Consider the following 7,873-nt stretch of genomic DNA (forward strand, 5'->3'; position numbering starts at 1 on the left):
TCTATTACCTATATAAACAGTATCCAGGGTACTCAGATGTAATACAGTGGTAGCGAGGGAACTGCCACAGGAAGGAAGTACAAGAGAAACAAAACTAAACAAACCACTCAGTCAAACAAACAGACAAGGAAAAAGAGAAAAAGAAAGTAGTACATAGGTTAGCCTATTCTAGCATTTTATGTAGTTAAATAATCATATAATATGTCTTCTTTGGGGTAAGAATACACAGTATATACTATTTTTGCATAACCCCTTTAAGTCAGCATATTTTTTAAATACATCTGTGTATGTGAGAGAGAAACATGCATGCCTATTTTGGTAATCTATGCCCATCTTAGCGCTGAGTAGTATTCCACAGTATGGACCTACCATAATTTGTCTATCCATTTATTACTGGTCTAGTTATCTGGTCTGTTTTCATATTGAAGTTACTATAAATAAAAATGCTATTAACCTTCTTGTGTATTACTTTTGAAGCCTTGAAATAGGCTGGTTAGCATAGGGTTTACCCATACAAGGTCATCAGTTAATTAGTGTTGATTTCCCTGGTATGAAACATATACCTAACTTATAAGGTTTTACAGTGTATGGGCTCTTGCTTCCCCATCTGTTCTTGTAGGAGCTCCTTACCTACCTGGTCAAAAGGCTGAGAAGTTAAGGCACAAGATAATGTAGGTTTTCAACTCCTTGCCTAGTGTCTCTTTGACCATATTACCTGTGGTAGCATGAGACCACATTGCCTACAGATATTCCTGCATCTGTCACACCTTTCCTTTAAGCACTGGCTTTATACTATGGTCATATGTCTAAGAATTTCTAATTGGTACTTTGGAAAACAAGAAAACAATGGCTTTTGGAATTTTCAGCTACTGATTGCCAGAACTCAAGGTTTTTTCTTCCATGTTTTCTTGCAGCTAGGCCTTCAGTGTGTGAGGACGATATGGGGACTGGGTTGAAGCCAGTGTGGAGAAGTGACCCACATCAGTCTGCCAGTCCTGGTAGATCACCCTTTACCTCCAAGCAGAAAGCCAGGCATGAGGTCCCTAAGTGTCACCCACCTGCCATCATTCCACCAACCTGTGGTCATGAAAATCAGCCTTAGAGCTAGGCACGAGTGGCTCACCCCTATAATCCTTATCTACTCAGGAGGCTGAGATCTGAGGAGCAGGATTCAAAGCTAATCCAGGCAGGAAAGCCTGTGAAACTCTTATCTCCAAAAGGTACTCAGGAAAAGACAAAAGTGGCTTTGGAGCTCAAGTAGTAGAACTTTAGCCTTGAGCAAAAAGAGGCTCAGAGATAGCACCCAGGCCTTGAATTCAAGACCCCCAAACTAGCAAAACAAAACATAAAATAGCCTGCTGATTCTTCAGTATACAGGAACATATATTTTAAGAAGAAATCCATACACCATACCTGCACATTACTCATAAATCCCATTCTATAACTTCAAGGAAGCCCTGGTCTATATTTTTAGGTACTTCATCCAGCCCTTTTGGCAGAGAAATTGCCAAAACAGAGAGCTTTCAGGTCAAGATGGATACCTGGAGAAAATTTTGGGCACAGAGCAGAATGCAACTCTGGACCTCAGCTGTTTAAAAGTGTTTGCTACACTTGCCAAGTCCAACACCAGTTCACATGAGGTTTCTAGACCAATCCACCTGTCTCCTATATCCTTCATTCCCTACTGAAAATGTTATATTCTAATTCACAAGCCTCCTGGTAGAGCCTTGGGGACTGGAGGCCTTTGTGAAGCCACCCTAGGAGTATGAACTCTGATATAATCTTTCAAATGCCCACTGACACCAAATCTACTAACTCTAGATTTCTAGTCCAGAAAATGTAGCTGGTCCAGAAAATATATCTAGAAACTGTGGGCTGGGCTCACATGAATCCACATGTGCAAAAAGCTCCCCCAGTTTGGACCTTGCAGTATTTTCATGTCAAACAGACCCCACTGGAGAGGGGCAAAGTTGCTGGGATTCCCTCATGCCTCAGTCCAGCATTTTTAGAAGAATCTTAAATTTTCCATTTCAGGGAATTCCTTGAATAAATATAGTGTCCTGCCTCCATCCTCCACATGGTTTAGACCTCCAGTCCTGATCCTTGTGTCTCTTCCCCTCTCACTCACATTGATACAATACTCAGATGAGGAATGGACTCATAGAAAGTCTACCTAGGCTATCCATTTTCTTCTGGGCCTGCAGTACAGAAACTGAGCTGAAGTTCAAAGCTTTCAAGTGATGCTTGGGCTAGTAAAGTACCAATCATTTTTGTAGTAGTTGCTGTTAATTAAGTTCTTAGCTCAGCTACTAGTTCCCGGCTGTGCTATTGTTATTAATTACATTGATATGAATTTATCATGGTAGCAGATTACTCTGGGAGCTCTTAAGTTACTAAAATTAAAATAGTAAATACTGAAGTTTCCATATTTATGCTCTGATAGTTTAGAAGTTTTGTTTCTAGCACTTGGTATATTTGAAAGGTTGTGTGATATTATGAAAATTGAGCTTTATAATTCCACTTCCTTTCTATATCAAAATGTCATTTTTGTGTCAGGTACTGGTGGCTGATACTCAGAGTCCTATCTACTCAGGAGGCTAAGATGTGAGGATCTTGGTTTGGAGCCAGTCCAGGCAGACAAATCTGAGATACTGTTTCTTATTCTTTTTACTTTTCTTTTTCCCTCCAGTACTGGGGCTTGAATTCAGGATCTACAGCTAAAGCTTAGTGTTTTTTTTTCCATCAGCAGGCACTCCACCACTTGAACCACACCTCCAATGCCAGCGTTTTTCTGGTCCATTAAAGAATCTCTGTGGGCTTCTGCTCCAGCTGGCTTCTCAGCCAATCCTCAGATCTCAACCTCCTTAGTAGCTTTGATTATAAGCAAGAACCACCAGTGCCCACTTTTAATCTGAGGGCATGGTGGTGCACTCCTGTAATTCCAGCACTTCAGCGGTGGACTCAGAGGGATTGCTAATTTGAGACCAGCCTGGGATATGTAGAACTACATAGGGAGGCCTGTGAAATGGATGCCTTTGCTATAGCAAGCAAATAGAGTGGGAAAAGGAAACACCAGGTGTGTGTACAGTGGCAACTTGAGTAATGCTGGTTCAATATGAATATCAACAAGTCACCATGCATACTGACCATGATCCCCTCCTGCCCCATGTTTGTTTTTTAACCAGTCCTGGGATTAGAACTCAGAGCTTGGACACTGTCTCTGAGCTTCTTTTGCTAAAGGTTAGCACACTACCACTTGAGCCAAAGAACCACTTCTGGCTTTTTCTCTGTGTGTGGTACTGAAGAATCGAACCCAGGAATTCATGCATGTTAGGCAAGCACTCTACCACTAAGCCACATTCCCAGCCCTACCCCATGTATTACTTTTATTTTTATTTTTTAAGTTGATATTTCCTTTTTCTTATTTATTTATTTATTAATTGAACACAATTTTTTTGACAAGGTGTTGTGCAAAAAGGGTACAGTTACATAGTAGGGCAGTGTGTACATTTCTTGTGATATCTTCCGCCCTGTTTTTCTTTCCCTTCTCTAGGTCAGGTAGACATATATACAATATACAATGTATCAAGAACATATACAGTAGCCACTGGCCAGGCCCAAGAAAAGTCGCCTAGGGCTTTAAATGTAATGTCGGTATTAGACAATATGTCGACAGTAGTCTTATATGAACATACATACATAGCTTTTGAGCTATTGTATTCCACTGAGAGGTCAATTTTTGACCTTTATATGTTGAGTAGTTGTTTGGTTTTAGTTACATACTGTTGGGTCGCTCCCCCAATCCTGTGGGAAATACTATTTGACAAGCAGTTTTTGGTTTCACAGACCTGGTCTCTACTGTCTCTCCATCTCCCTTTCTTCATGTTTTACTTTTAAAAAGGTTTTAAACTTCAGGCTCTGGTGGCTCATTCCTGTAATCCTAGCTACCCAGGAGGCTGAGATCTGAAGATTGCTGTTCAAAGCCAGCCTGGGCAGGAAAGTCCATGTGATTCTTATCTCCAATTAAGCACCTAAAAAGCCAGAAGTGGAGCTGTGGCTCCAATGGTAGATTGTTAGCCTTGAGAAAAAAAAAGTTCAGGGGTAGTGTTCAGGTCCCAAGTTCAAGCCCTGGGACTAGCACCCCCCACCCCCACTCAAAAATGCTTTAAACCTTTTTTGATCCAGTTTTCCAGACAATGTTTAATACCTGGCTCTATAACTAATTATAATATATTATGGCTTAGTCTTTCCTATTTGTTTGTGTGTTTGTTATTTATTTATGGCTCTTATTATAAGAAAAAAGCCTGTAGTTCTCTAGGTAAGAGAAAAGAACTATTTACATTTTAAGTTACTTCCATCTAGCTTCCTTTCCACGCATATATAATGAAACACGATGTGATCACAATTCTGTGACTTGATTTTATCTCTTGACACATTAACTGTTCTATATTATTAGTCATTTATAATTTTTGTTCTTGTAAATAATAAATCCACAGTATCTTGGGTAGCTCTTAAAATAAACATTTGAGAGCATCTCTAATTATCTCCTATGATGGCTAGAAATGAAATATCTGTGCCTAAAGACACAAACGTTGTTAAAGTTCTTGACACGTATTGAAAATTGCTTTCCAGGAAATACTGCCAATTTCCAGTCCACTAAAAGCATTTCTGAGTGCTCGTCTCCTTGCAGCTATGTCATTTAATATATCTAACGAGATAATAATATTCACTTGCCAAGTTTATATAGCTTCTGAATTCAGAAATGACAGATGAATAAATATGCAAGATGTCAAATTATGACCAACTTCCTTTCAAAGTTTTGTGTTACTTTAGTTGGAAGAAAACTTGTTCTTGCTTGGTGCCAGTGGCTCACACCTATAATCCTAGCTGCTCAGGAAGCTGAGATCTGAGGATCATGGTTTGAAACCCAGCCAAGGCAGGAAAGTCTGTGATACTCTTATCTTCAACTAACCACCAAAAAGCCAGAAGTGGAGCTGTGGCTCAAGTGGTAGGTTACTAGCCTTGAGCAAAATAGCTAAGGGATATTGTCCAGGACTGACAAAAACAAACAAAACATCTGTCCTCCAACTTGGATCTGGAGGGAGTGAGGAAAGCGATAAATTCACTTACAATAGACAGACACAGGGGAAAGGCAGGACAAGGGAGAAAATTGCTTACATATCTCCAAACAAGGGCTCATTATTCCCAACAATGGGATTCATTTGGGGCTCTGGGCTGAATTCTTGTCCTAAACATCCCTTCCCTTGCAGCCCTTCACAGAGCCATTTTCCTAGTTGTAAGCATGCATCACATGGCTGAGTGGCTATTTCCATTTAACCAGATCAACTCTTTCCTCCATTCACATTCAATAGGAAAGCTAAATGCATTGTACTATTCTCAGAAAAACACTCTGTTCCTTTCTATTGATGTGGGAAAGTGGGTATTTAAACATGTTCCTCATCCATTGAGAAAAATGCCTTATTTCTCCACCTTCATAACCCTGTGTCATGGTTTCAGTGACTCCATCTGGGACAAAATGACTTTTAAGTTCTAACACTATGAGAAAGCTATCCAGAGAACATTCTCTCATAGAAATAACAGCCTTTTGGTGGCTCGGAGACCGGAAGTGCAGCTCTCCAAAGGTTTGTGAGCACTTTCCTTTGAATTGTATTTTTGTTGGCCTGAATCAGTGACACTAATTATATATAGAAGATAGAACAACAGATATATTTAGCAAGTCGGAAAAGTCCCCACAGTCTACCCTAGGAACCATTGAACATATGGCTCCCACTTTCCATGAGAGTTTTGACACTGGTCGTCTGTGACACAGGGCCCCTACAGAGATAGAATTTGAGACAAGGATGGCCAGCAATTAGATGTGAGAATTCCCAGTCCTGTCCCATGGTTTTTTTCCTCCCCTTTATTTGAGGATGTTCTGTTTCCAACTTTTGTTATTTTCCTACCTACTTCCCCCAGAGCAACACTTCTGATTCCCCAGAATTCCTGTTGCCATGGGGATAATATCATATACCCTGTGCTCGAGGTTATCTGTTCCTTGGCCTGCACTTCCCACCTTTCTCCATCTCCAAAGGTAAAGGGGAACTGGCTACACTCCATCTCTTTATGTCCTCCCTTCTGCTTCTCAGTGGAGACTATGAAGTTGCTCCAAGGATATTCAATGGCCTATCAGGGTCACTGGCTCCTCCCCCTCACCCGAAACCATTTATCACCAAGTAACAGAAAACAAAAAGGTAGTGTGGGGGGGGGGGGTCAGTGCTAAGCCTAGAGCAACCTCCCCTGGTCTCCCACCCCCCCCACTCCCCTCCCCAGGCCTGCTCTCACATTCATCACTTCAAGGAATATCCTTGCTCCTTTCCAAGCCTTTGGCAATAGCCCAAGGTGAGACATGGTTACCACTCACCCCTAAGTGCACACAGTAAGGGAGAATTTTTCAACAATACAATGAAACGAACTACAAGTTGGTCTCTTTTTTGTTGTTTTCTTTTGTTTTGCTACCACCATATTCTGGCAGTTCTAAATGATGTCTGGTTAGGAGATGAATACTTTTACATTCTACCCACATAAGGTTGGCTGGGCCCCTGTAAGACAAATTTATTATGTAAGAGTTTCATGTGACATAGAAACCTTTGTAAAGAAATGATAGAAGTGTGACAAGGACTTTTATCCTAAAAGCAGGGATTCTTCACTTGAGCCTACAGATGTTCAAGGGGTCAAGATTAAGAACTTGGCATCTCTGTCTCCATCTTGCCTGTTTCCTTGGCTCTGAGCCATTCTGTTCTGCAGTCTCTTAGGATTCCAGAAGGATAAGAGTGATCCCCTTTTCTCCCAGCAATAACTTTCTTATCTCACCGAGGCCCAGCCCCACCACCCTGGAATTATGATCAATTAGACCATAGTTTTAACCAAACTATTCAACTAAACATGCCCTTCCCCTTCTAATATTTCCCCATGTAATCTGAGAGCTCCAAGATGGACTAAGATCTTTCATTTCCTCCATCTTCCCTCAATGTCCTTCTTGCCTTTTTGCCATTACTTTTGTTTGCCTTCTGTCAGACAAATGTCTGGACATGATTTGTCTGGGATTTGTCTGGGACCCCTAGAATCAGGCCTGTGGCTGAAGACACCAGTATTAGAAGAAGAAGTTAAATCTGAATGTTTTGTGCTAGATCTGAGGAAGAGTGAAGAGGATGAAGAAATGGGACAGATTGGAGAAAAGAAAAAGATGAGTAACTGGGGAAACAGTCAGGCCCATATATGCTCTAGTTCCTCTTCATGTCTCTGTGTCTTCTGGGCTGGGATGAGCTTTTCCTCCAGGGAGGGGGGCTGCCTCTCACATGAGTCTGTGCCACACCACAGAAGCAAGTACCATGTTTGGGTGGAGGGGTCATGTCTAACTTTTGTCTTCAGTGGTGTTCAGGACATTGATGATCAGTAACAGTGAAATACCCTTCCAGAAAATTCTTTTGGTAGTAAGTTTTACATCTGCTAATATGTGATGCATTCATGGCTAGTTCTAAATAAATTAAGAAATGGACATTTATATTTCTTTACTTTGGGGCTGGAAGCATGGCTCAGCAATAGAGTGCATGGATAGCAAGCACAAGGCCCTGAGTTCTAACTCCAGTAATGGATGGGATAAAAAACAACTTTACCTTAGATTCTGTATAGCAAGTAGCACCAAATGTAACCAGACAAAATTTCTTTAATGCCTCCAATAGGAATATAAAAACCCAAAAGCTTAAGAATTACAATCTTAGGCCAGAGCAGGTATTAAAAGCAATACTTGCAAAACTGTTTGGTGTAAACCAACTGAACAACTCATGGGGGGAGAGGGAAAGAGTGAGGGAGGAGG

At 41.0% G+C, this 7,873-nt stretch overlaps 1 protein-coding gene across 6 annotated transcripts in view; it reads left to right on the forward strand.

The window, feature by feature from the left end:
- Positions 1-7,873, forward strand: part of Rgs6 (regulator of G protein signaling 6) — a 480,138-nt gene that overhangs the window by 258,599 nt on the left and 213,666 nt on the right. The gene's annotated exons all lie outside the window — the stretch shown is intronic.

The sequence above is a fragment of the Perognathus longimembris genome, chromosome 14, assembly GCF_023159225.1.
Source record: "Perognathus longimembris pacificus isolate PPM17 chromosome 14, ASM2315922v1, whole genome shotgun sequence".
Classification (NCBI taxonomy): Eukaryota; Metazoa; Chordata; class Mammalia; order Rodentia; family Heteromyidae; genus Perognathus; species Perognathus longimembris.